Source organism: Eubalaena glacialis, chromosome 18 (genome assembly GCF_028564815.1).
Source record: "Eubalaena glacialis isolate mEubGla1 chromosome 18, mEubGla1.1.hap2.+ XY, whole genome shotgun sequence".
In the NCBI taxonomy this organism is placed as follows: Eukaryota; Metazoa; Chordata; class Mammalia; order Artiodactyla; family Balaenidae; genus Eubalaena; species Eubalaena glacialis.
In genome coordinates this window covers 18,744,158-18,756,400 of record NC_083733.1, presented here as the reverse complement: position 1 = coordinate 18,756,400, position 12,243 = coordinate 18,744,158, and the positions used below count along the sequence as shown (strand labels likewise).

The 12,243-nt window shown below is 38.8% G+C and overlaps 1 protein-coding gene and 1 non-coding gene across 4 annotated transcripts in view; one reads left to right on the top strand and one right to left on the bottom strand.

Moving 5' to 3' along the window:
• Positions 1-12,243, top strand: part of NFATC3 (nuclear factor of activated T cells 3) — a 124,677-nt gene that overhangs the window by 105,249 nt on the left and 7,185 nt on the right. The gene's annotated exons all lie outside the window — the stretch shown is intronic.
• On the bottom strand, positions 4,110-4,216 carry LOC133079240 (U6 spliceosomal RNA). Its single transcript, XR_009698120.1, has one exon. It is a non-coding gene; the product is annotated as a U6 spliceosomal RNA (small nuclear RNA).

Here is a 12,243-nt window from a genome sequence, read left to right as displayed (position 1 = left end):
CCATTCCGTAGGTTGTCTTTTCGTTGTTGTTTTTCTTTTTAATGGTTTCCTCAGCTGTACAAAAGCTTGTAAGTTTGATTAAGTCCCATTTGTTTATTTTTGTTTTTGTTTCTATTGCCTTGGGAGACTGACCTAAGAAAACATTGGTATTATGTCAGAGAATGTTTTTCCTATGCTCTCTTCTAGGAGTTTTATAGTGTCATGTCTCATGTTTAAGTCTTTAAGCCATTTTGAGTTTATTTTTGTGCATGGTGTGAGGGTGTGTAAATCAACTTCATTGATTTACATGCAACTGTCCAACTTTCCCAGCACCACTTGCTGAAGAGACTGTCTTTTTCTCAGGACTCCTTTATAATCTTAAAAATTTTTGAGGATCCCCGAGAACTTTTATTTAGGTGGTTTGTATGTATCAGTTTTTACTTGTATTAGAAGTTAAAACTGAGAACTTTTTTTTTTTTAAATAAATTTGTTTATTTAATTATTTATTTTTTGGCTGCACGCGGGCTTTCTCTACTTGCAGTGAGCAGGGGCTACTCTTCGTTGAGGTGCGCGGGCTTCTCATTGCGGTGGCTTCTCTTGTTGTGGAGCACGGGATCTAGGCGCACAGGCTTCAGTAGTTGCAGCACGTGGGCTCAGTAGTTGTGGCTCACGGGCTCTAGAGCGCAGGCTCAGTAGTTGTGGCGCACGGGCTTAGTTGCTCCACGGCATGTGGGATCTTCTGGGACCAGGGCTGGAACCCGCATCCCCTGCACTGGCAGGCGGATTCTTTTTTTTTTTTTAATTACTGTTGGTTTTTTGTTTTTTGGTTTTTTTGGGCTGCATTAAGTTTTCGCTGCTGCACGCAGGCTTTCTTTAGTTGCATCGAGCAGGGGCTACTCTTCGTTGCGGTGCGTGGGCTTCTCATGGTGGCTTCTCTTGTTGTGGAGCATGGGCTCTAGGCGCATGGGCTTCAGTAGTTGTGGCACGTGGGCTCAGTAGTTGTGCAACGAGGGCTCTAGAGTGCAGGCTCAGTAGTTGTGGTGCATGGGCTCAATTGCTCCGCAGCATGTGGGATCTTCCCAGACCAGGGTTCGAACCCATGTCCCCTGCATTGGCAGGCGGATTCTTAACCACTGCGAGGCAGGCTGATTCTTAACCACTGCACCACCAGGGAAGCCCCTGATATAGGTTTTAACAGGGTCACTCTGGCTGCTGGGTAGAGAGGCAAGGGCAGAAACAGGGAGACCAGTTAAGATGCTATTATAGTAATCCAGGCCAGAAATGATGGTTTGGACTAAGAGATGGACTGATTTTTGATGTATTTTGAAGTTAGAGCCAGTAGCATTTCCTGACAGATTCCATGTGAGGTGTGAGAGAGAGAAGTTAAAGATGACACCAATGGGGTTTTGCCTGAGCAACTGAAAAGATGGAGTTGCTGTCAGGTAAGATGGGGAAGGCTCTGGATGGAGCAGGTTTTGGAGAAAGATCTGGTGTTCAATTTTGGATGTGTTATGTTTATGGTATCTGTTGAACATTCAAGTAGAGATATAAAGTAGTCAGTTGGCTGAATGAGTCTAGAGTTTGGAAGTGAGTTATAGACTGAAGATATAAATTTGAGAGTTGTTGGCATGCAGGAGGTAGTTAAAGCCACAAGACTAGATGAGGTCATTAAGTGATAATTTAATTGTCCTGCCTTTATCAATTTAGGTAATAATAATTGTATTTCTATAAAATGTTGCAGAGTGCCTACACTTACATTTCAGGAGACTTTGAATAAATAAGTAAACAAATTCACAAGTAAATAAACAGATTTACAAGGGTTAAACAGCTTCCCTTAGGTCACCAATCCAGTAAGTGATGACACTACAGTTCCAAAGCCTTTCTTTTCTTGTACCCACCAGATCATTGTCTTGTTTGTATAAACCAGAAAAGCCTATATATCGATAAGGTGGCTAAAGTAAGCAACTTGGTCAAACGGGGAGGCAGCTTGGATGAGTGGGGAAATTTTGCTCATCTTCCCACAGACATATTTCATAATTTATAAATATTTAATTTTTCAAAACTTTCTTATAAAAGGAACAGATTCTGGGACTTCCCTGGTGGTCCAGTGGGTAAAACTCCACGCTCCCAATGCAGGGGGCTCGGGTTCAATCCCTGATCGGGGAACTAGATCCTGCATGCATGCTGCTACTAAGTGTCTGCATGACACAACTACGTCCCAGCGCAGCCTAAATAAATAAATAATAAATAAAAATTTTTTTAAAAGGAACAGATTCCATATCCCAGATTTATAAATTTTAAGAGGGATTTACAGAAGTCCTCCAGGTGTTGCTTTGAGTTAATGGTTAGATCTGTGAAAACCTCATTCAGTCATTTCATACAATGTTCTGCTATGAGAAAACCCAGTTTTTTTTCTTAATATTTATTTTATTTATTTATTTAAGCTGTGCCGGGTGTTAGTTGCGGCACACGAGATCTTTTAGTTGTGGCATGTGGACTTCTTTAGTTGCAGCATGTGGATGCTTAATTGCAGCATGTGGGCTTCTTTAGTTGTGGCATGTGGACTCTTAGTTGCGGCATGCGGGCTCTTAGTTGCAGCATACATGCAGGATCTAGTTCCCCAACCAGGGATTGATCCTGGGCCCACTGTATTGGGAGCGCGGAGCCTTACCCACTGGACCACCAGGGAAGTCCCACGCAGTTTGTTTTTGAAATTTTTAAAATTCGGTAGAATATACATAACATAAAATTTACCATTTTAACCATTTTAAGTGTATGGTTCAGTGACATTAAGTACACTCACAGTAGTGTGTAGCCATCGCCACTGTGTATTTCAAGAACTTTTTCATCACCCTAAACAACAACTCTGTACACATTAAGCAATAACTCCCCATTCTCTCCCCACAACCCAGCCTGTGGTAACCTTTATTCTGCTTTCCATTTCCATAACTTTCCCTACTCAAGATACCTCATATAAGTGGAATACAACATTTGTCCTTTTGTGTCTGGCTTATTTCACTTAGCGTAATGTTTCCAAGGTTCAGCCATGTTGTAAGCATAGATCAGAATTTCATTCCTTTTTATGGCTGAATAATATTCCATTGTATGTATATGCCATATTTTGTTTGTCCATTCATCTGTTGAAAGACATTTGGTTTGTTTCCACCTTTTGGCTGTTGTGAATAATGATGCTTTGAATATTGGAGTATAGGTATCTGAGTCTCTATTTTCAGTTCTATTGGGTATTCTGGGAGTGGAATTGCTGGATCAAATGGAATTCTTTTTTCAACTTTTTGAGGAACTGCCAAACTAATATTTTTCCCACAGTGGCTGCACCATTTTACATTTACAGTGCATGAGGGTTCCAGTGTCTCCACATCCTTGCCAACACTTATTTTTTATTAAAAAAAAAAAAAACAGCCATCCTAAATGGGTGTAAAGTGGTATCATTGTGGATTTATTTTGCATTTCCCTAATGACCAATGATGTTGGATATCTTTTCATGAGCTTATTGGTCGTTTGTTTATTTTTTCTGGAGAAATGTCTAGTCAAATATTTTGCCCATTTTTTTGGTTGAGTTTGGTTTTTTGGTTGAGATGTAGGAGTTATTTATATATTTTGAATATTAAATCCTTATCAAATAAGTTATTTGCGTATATTTTCTCCCATTCTATGGATTGTTTTTTCACTCTCTTGATAGGATACTTTGATGTTTTTAATTTTGATGAAGTCCAGTTTATCAATTTTTTTCTTTTGTTGCCTGTGCTTTTAGTGTCATACTTAAGAAATCGTTGCCCAATTTAAGGTCATGAAGATTTGCCCTATGTTTTCTTCTTCTAAGAGTTTTATAATTTTAGCTCTTATGTTTAGGTCTTTGATCCATTTTGAGTTAACTTTGTATATGGTATGAAGGATGAGTCCAGCTTCCATTCTTTTTTTGCATGTCCAATAGAACCCTTGCTTGAAAGTGAAAATGAATTGACTGTATATTGTCATGGTTTGTTTCTGGGCTATTTTTCTTTTACATTTTTATTGGAGTATAGTTGATTCACAGTGTTGTGTTAGTTTCTGCTGTACAGAAGAGTGAATCAGTTATACATATACGTATATCCACTCTTTTTAGATTCTTTAAAAATACGGAATGCTTCATGAATTTGCATGTCATACTTGCACAGGGGCCATGCTAATCTTCTCTGTACCGTTCCAGTTTTAGTATATGTGCTGCTGAAGCGAGCACTTTCTGGGCTATTTTATTCCTTTGGTCTGTATGTCTGTCCTTATGCCTGTATCACACTGTTTTGATTACTGTAGCTTTGTAGTAAGTTTTGAAATCAGGAAGTGTGTCTTCCATCTTTGTTCTTTTTCAAGACTGTTTTGGCTTTTCAGGGTCCTTGGAGATTGCATATGAATTTCAGGATGGGTTTTTCTGTTTCTGCAAAAACACTGTTGGGATTTTGATAGGGATTGCATTGAATCTGTACATTGCTTTGGGTAGTATTATCATCTTAACAATATGACGTCTTGAACATGGGATGTTTTCCCATTTATTTAGATCTTCTGTTTCCTTCAGCAATGTGTAGCTTTCAGTGTACGAATCTTATACCTCCTTGGTTAATTTTTTTTTTTTTTTTAATTTATTTATTTATGGCTGTGTTGGGTCTTCGTTTCTGTGCGAGGGCTTTCTCTAGTTGCGGCAAGCGGGGGCCACTCTTCATCGTGGTGCACGGGCCTCTCACTATCACGGCCTCTCCCGTTGTGGAGCACAGGCTCCAGATGCGCAGGCTCAGCAATTGTGGCTCATGGGCCCAGTCGCTCCGCTGCATGTGGGATCCTCCCAGACCAGGGCTCGAACCCGTGTCCCCTGCATTGGCAGGCAGACTCTCAACCACTGCGCCACCAGGGAAGCCCTCCTTGGTTAATTTTTAAGTATTTTGTTCTTTTTAATGGTATTGTAAATGGACTTGATTTATAAATTTCCTTTTTAGATTGTTCATTAAAAGTGTATAGAATACAACTAAATTTTGTGTGTTGATTTTATATCCTGTAATTTATTAGTGCTAACATTTTTTTGTATGTTGATTCTTCAGAGCTTTCTATGTATTGGATCATGTCATTTGTGAACAGAGGTCATTTTACCTCTTCCTTTTATTTCTGTAGCCTAATCTCTCTGGCTAGAACTTCCAGTACTGTGTTGAATAGAAGTGGCAAAAGTGAATATCCTTGTCATGTTCTTCCTCTTAGAGGGAAAGCTTTCAGTCTTTAACCATTGAGTATGATGTTATCTGTGGGTTTTTCATATATGGTCTTTAACATGTTAAGGAAATTTCTTTCTATTCCTAGTTTATTGGGTGTTTTTATCTTGAAAGAGTATTGAAATTTGTCAAATACTTCTGAATTAATTGAGATGATCATATGGGTTTTTTTCCCTTCATTCTAGTAATGTATACTATATTACATTCATTGATTTTTCGTATGTTGGACTATTCTTGCATTCTGGGAATAAATCTCACTTGGTCATGATGTGTAACCGTTTTAGTATGCTGCTGAACTCAGTTTGCTAGTACTTTTGTTAAGGATTTTTACATCTATATTCACAGGGGATATTCTGTAGTTTTCTTTTCTTGTAGTGTCTTTGTCTGGCCTTGATATCAGGGTAATGCTGGCCCTAGAATGAGAGGGGAAGTGTTCCCTTCTCTGTTATCTTTTGGAAGAGTTTAAGGGTTAGTGTTAATTCTTTAAATGTCTGGTGAAAGTTTTTGTGATAGGAAGAGATAAATCAGGTATTTTTTGGAGCTGTCAACAGTGTTTCAAGGAACTAGAAAAATGTCTCGAGGACTGCAAGTCTCCACAAGCACAATCTGAAACTACCACTGTATCAGCCAACTCACAAAAGCCCCCAGCGTCTGTTGGCCCGGGCTTCTTTCTTCTAATTTATGTGCTGATTTACGTGGACTCACATGTTCTACACTTTAGAATCTGTTTTGAAGGACTCAGTTGTGAAGATTGGGCAACCTCAGAAGGGAGACTTTTGACAATATATCTGGAGTCTTTAAAATACTTCATACACACTGTAATCCTTAAGTCACCCCTGAAAGCTAGGTGAGTGATCTCAAATTTAGTAATAAAGAAGCTTAAGGCAGAAAAATTTTGCCTACGCACAAAGGATTTCTGGTTTTTGTGTTTTGTTTTGACCCCTTTAGTGAGGCTGCATTTTGAACAGATTGGCTCCTCCTTTGTTTTCCCTCTTTTATCTGCCTAAGAGGAGGGTATTAATTAGTTCACAGAGACTACAGTTTCTTCTCTTCCAAGATAAAATAAGCATTCTTCTAGAATCTAATAAAAGGTTAGGTCCTTTTATTTGAATTCATACAGCAAAGGCCAAAAATAATTCCTTATAGGTCAAAGGAGGAGGTTTTGCCTCATTGTATTTTGGACTCTTTAACTGGGCATCTGTGTGTGTCAGCGATTATCACAAAACTGGTAATAGTGACTCTTCTTGAGTACAGTGACTTTCAACATTTTTGACAGCTTCTAACAATAAGAAGTAAGTTTTATAGCATGATCCATTACATAACAAACAAACACAAAAATCATACACAACTAACGTGAAAGGCTCACAAGCCAATCCTTAACCTTTATTAAAAAAAATGTAGCTTATCTTCTATTTTGTTCTATTTATTTTTTTAAATACTGATTTCAGCTTGCTGAATTGATTTCATAGCCTGCTAATGGATGTGAACTTCAGTTTAAAAAATATTCCTCCATGACCCACAAATTTACCTATGCATATAGTGTTCTGGGCTCGTACCCTTAGACATTTTGATTCTGTGCTCTGAAGTAGAGCCCAGGAGTTTATTTTTTTATTAAGTGCCCAGATAACTCTGATGTAACCACAGACATGTATTTGGGAACCACTGATAGATGTAATCTAATAAAAACTAGTTTATTTAAAACTAAATCTGTCCTTTAAAATCACTGAAAACCATCATTGTAACTTTTTTAAATGACTGCCCTTTTAAATTTAGAAAATAAATCAGCGTTACCTAAACTCTCTGGACTCCAGTATTTATATTATCTAATAAAATGCGGGGAGCCATTTTATGCAGTGATTGACAGATAAAGGACAACTAAATTCCTCTTAATTATAGAAAAAAACAAGCTGGGCATGTAGTAGATTGTTACCCTCTGGTTTGTTCCATTCAGTAGTGATGTTGTCTTCTTTGACACAGACCAGTTTATGTCTGACTTGGAACACCAGCCATCAGGTTCAGCAGAGAAATGGCCTAACCACAGTGAGCTCTCATGTCCACCTCCTTTCTGGAGAATCTAGAGGGTGAGTGTTGATTGAAATGTGTCACTGTTTTTGTGCCCAAGTCTGATATTTGCATGCAGTGGCCAGATTTGCATGTGCTGCAGAGGAGGGGGTATACATGGGCATCTTCTTGGTAGGGGCCCACTCATTATCTCTGGAGCTAAACTTTGACTGTAAGAGTGCTTTTTAAATTTAACTACACTCAGGCTCTCATATTTATAATTTTAGTCTGGGGTTGAATAAAAGTCAAGTGTTGATTGGATTTATTGAACCAAAGCAGAGGGAGTCCTGTCTATATGAATTCTGTGGCTTGGGTGCGGAGTAAATTTGGTTGCTGATCAGGTGTGTAAGCCTACTCATTTCTGGTCAAGTGCTCTAAGTTTTGATGTGAGGCAGTATGGAATGGAAATAAAGCAGGAAATGTTAGCCATTTGCCAGAGGCAGCCTGGATCGTTTACCCTTGAGCCTGTCCTTTAGGCCCATGTTTGCACGCTGGTAGTTCATCTGGGGCTCCATTTGGAAGGAGTCAGTGCTTGTGAGGAGGGGGCTGGGCCTCAGGCCTCTCTACCTCAGCAAGCAACCATACCACTCCCTCTCCCTCACACAGCTTCTTTCTTCAAAGACTCTCAAAGCCATGTGAGAAAGTCTGTGGTAGAAATTATAAACATACAGATTGTAGTTCTCAAAATGCCATTTGAATTTCATTTTAATGAATTTGGATTTGGAAGGGGACTTAGAAATCATGTCCACTACCCAAATCTTTATATTTAGGATACTAAAGCTTCCTGATCAGACAAGGCACCAAAACCCTGGCTTCTCCCAGAAGCTAGGCCAGCCTACCCTGGTCTCACATCATTGGCAACTAAATTTCTACATATCTATAAAACTCTCAGGAGAGTTATAGAAGGATTTAAATGAATTTCCTTGTATCATAGTTGAGAAAATCAGTTGAAAAAAGATTAAGTTGCCCTAGTCACATCACGGCTGAACCAAAATTAAAGCTTATTTCTTCCAGTGTTTACCCCACTGCCCTTCCTGTGTATGAAGCAACAAGTTGGTCACTAGTGATCTTGGTAAGAAATGTTTCTGTGGAGTGAAGGGATCAATGGATGACTAAGGAATGAACAGGAGGTAAGAATAGAGAAACAGCAGGCAGTGTAGATAACTCCTTTAAGATGTTAAACAATGAAAGAAAAAAATTAGACATAGAGGGCCATGTGGGGTCTAGGGTTTTTATTTGTTTGCTTGCTTGCTTGTTTGAGATAGAGACTTACCCATATTTAAGCAATGATGAAAAGAATCCAGGAGGAGAGGGTGGGTGGGTAGATTGATTAAAGAGATGGAAGAGTGCAGGAAATTGATGGGGCAAGGTCTTGAAGAGGCAAGCATGTGGGATTCATAGCATAGGTGTGGAATGAGTCATGTGGGTTTACAGCTCTGGAGCTCAGGTTTGGGCCCTGGAGACAACAGATGTGGGAGTCAACAGTACAGTATATAGAAATGGACAAGATTACTCAGAGAAAATGTATAAAATGAAAAAAAATAAGGAAAAGGACAGTCTTCTGATAGGCCTAAAATTCAGAATCCCACATCTTTTTTTTTTTTTTTAATTTATTTATTTTTGGCTGTGTTGGGTCTTTGTTGCCGCGCGCAGGCTTTCTCTAGTTGCGGTGAGCGGGGGCTACTCTTCGTTGCAGTGTGCGGGCTTCTCATTGCGGTGCCTTCTTCTGTTGCGGAGCCGGGCTCTAGGTGCGCGGGCTTCAGTAGTTGTGGCTCGCGGGCTCTAGAGCGCTGGCTCAGTAGTTGTGGCTCACGGGCTTAGTTGCTCCGCGGCATGTGGGATCTTCCTGGACCAGGGCTCGAACCCATGTCCCCTGCATTGGCAGGTGGATTCTTAACCACTGCACCTCCAGGGAAGTCCCCAGAATCTCACATCTTAACCTAAGTTGAAAAGAAGTTTTTTCTTTTGGGGTTTTTTCCCCCCCACATTTCAGTTTTTACTGATACAAAAACATACGTGCTGATACTTGAATATACTTTCAAGTAACTGTGTACTGTGTACTCAGCTGGAGACTTAATGTTTGTAGAATGTTTTGAGTTACAACTTTTTCTAGAGGAAAGATCTGTATGACACTTAGTATAGTATCACATATATAAGAGGTTTCTTAGAAAGAAAGGACCCTTAATAATAGGACTGATCTCCCCCTCAGTCAGTTGTGGAAAAAAGTGTCATAATTTCCCTTTAGTAGTATTAAATCTAATGTTAAAAGTGAAGGGTATCTTCTGATCATTGTGCATGTAATTTTCAATCTGTCCTATGGTTGGAAGCTATCTAGAGTTCAGTGTAAAACTTAAAATAACTTAGGGAATTCCCTGGCGGTCCAGTGGTTAGGACTTGGTGCTTTCACTGCCGGGGCCCGGGTTCAATCCCTGGTCAGGGAACTAAGATCCTGCAAACCACACAACGCAGCCAAAAAATAGAATAGAATAGAATAGAATGGAATGGAATGGAATGGAATAAAATAACTTAGTTAAAAACTTGATATGATAGAGCTCAAGCTGGTTATCTTGGTTCTTGCTTAAAATGCTTAAATATTCTTTCTGTCTTACCTTTATGGTGATGAGTTTTATTTTTGTTAATAATGTAAGCTAGGTTATTATAACATAGATCCCAAAATACAGTGGCTTAACTACACTGGAATTTTCTCTCACACCTTACGGTAATTCAGAGATCAGGATTCCTGTTTCATTTAGTTGTTTCTCTACCTCTTTAGGTATTGTCAAAGCAGAGTCACCACGTTGACTGAGTCTTAGCCCAAAGCTAGGGGTGTGAAAAGGAGGGGAAGAGGTTACTGAGCAAGTGATGAGGGAGATGCACACATCACTTTTACTCACACTTAATTAGAGAAAGCAAGTTACATGGTCATACCTTGCTACAAAAGGGAAGCCAGGAAATGTAGTCTGTAGCTGAGTGGCCCTGTGACTAGTTAAACTCAATTACTAGAGAAGAATGAATTAGGACATTTAGCAGTCTACCATAGGTACCTTCTAAGTTTTCAGGAACTTTTTTCTGTCTTCAGCTCGAAAAGGCAAATTAATTAGATTTTGATAAATGCAAATTAATTCTTCAGCTCATTCCATAAATAGTTGAATTCAGTATTTTATATATTTCATTTAGATGGTATACTTATAACTTATCTAATAACCTAAAAGTAAATCTTAGGAAAACTATGCTTATAGAGTAATAAACCATAAAGTAATACTAGTTTTTCATCCATTTAAAGTAATTTCTATTCCTTTACTTCCAAATTTCTCTTATTTCTTCATTTCAAGTGAAATTCAGAAAATGATTGTACTTATATATGGCCTTCATTTTATAAAATGTAATATCTCCATAAAATTGTTCACCCAGAGAATGAATTATACCTTTAATCTTGGGGTGTAAGGAAAGGAAGAAAAGATGAATTTGCTAAACTTTGATGAATGTTCATTGCAGCTTTAAAATGAAATAGTATACATAAATGGAGACTGATTATACCAAAAAATACTTTACAAAAGTGATCAAGGTGCTCAGATGCTAGTTATGAAGGCCCTTTGAACTTTTGTTTGTTTGACAATGTGCATCCACCTACTCCAAAGGCAGTGCCCTGGGTTACCCTGCCCCTCCACCTGGTGGTGAGATTTCATACCCTACCATGCTTGCCAGCTCTAACTCTGAATCCGTAAGCATTGGAAGTAGCTCTAAATAAGAGGCCGGTTGTTACTCAAACACCTCATTCTTGTGTGTAGAGATAGCATTACAGTGGACTGCTAATTTGAACATTTCTTGGATTTAAAAAAAAAAAAGTTGTTTTTTCTTACAGCGAATATTGCTGATGGCTCTGACTACTTCTGTTGTGGTAGCATAGGCAAGCCAGGTGTTGGGGTAATGGGAGTCAAGGACGGTAGCTGCCACAAGTAGGCCAAATGCTGTGACCTACATAACCTGTTACCACGGGTGTTGAGGGCTGTTGACCCTTGTTCTAGGCTTTTAATTCACTTTACTCTTTATAGGGGGGAAGTGATAAAATTGTACAGTAGGGGCATAAACAACTTATGTTTTTACCTTAAATTGGTGAAAAAAAAATAAAGCCAACTCACATGCTTTGCGGAGTATGACTTAAATAAATCAATAAATTCATGCATATATACATTCAAAAGGAAGTGAAAATTGCAAGCACTAATTTTTTAAAGAAATTAGTACTGTATTTATCAAGATTGCTAATGATTTACATATAAATTACATTATAGATTTGTTTACCAGTAATAATTTTAATTTGCTCAAGTTGACAAATTTTGGCCAGTCACATTAGAAGGCTATCTCAGGAACCCAGAGGTGGGAGCCAGAGCCCAGAGCCCCCAGCCTAAGTGTGAAGTGAGGGGGCAAAGGAGAGCAGTGGGCTTGGATACCACACTGTGCTCAAGTTATTGCTAAAGGATGGTGAAGGGACTGCTTTGTTACAGTTCTGACTCCCTGGCCTAAAATTCATATTCAGTAGCTATTAATTGAGTATAATTTTTGTTGTTGTTTTGCCAAGTCCCATATTACATTAAAGATTCAATTGGCACATAACTTTAATCAGCACTCAATATTTACCAAGCACTAAGGAGTCAATGGAGAACAAGATAGACAAGTTCCTTGCCCTTTTGGAACTTAAATCTACTGACTGATTATTATATATTAAAGTATATTTGAGTATAGTCGGCTTGAGTGCTTCTTTGTGGAAAATCTTCTTAGCTTTATCCTAGTCTTAAAATCCTGAACTGTCAGGAACCTTGCAGGTTGGTTTAACTAAATGAGGTTATGCACACTAGGCAAAAGAACAGCAGAACTTTGGTAAGGGGGAACAGAAATAACACACCTTCGATCAGGCTTTTGCTATAAAGGTCACCACCTGACTTCTTCAGAAAAT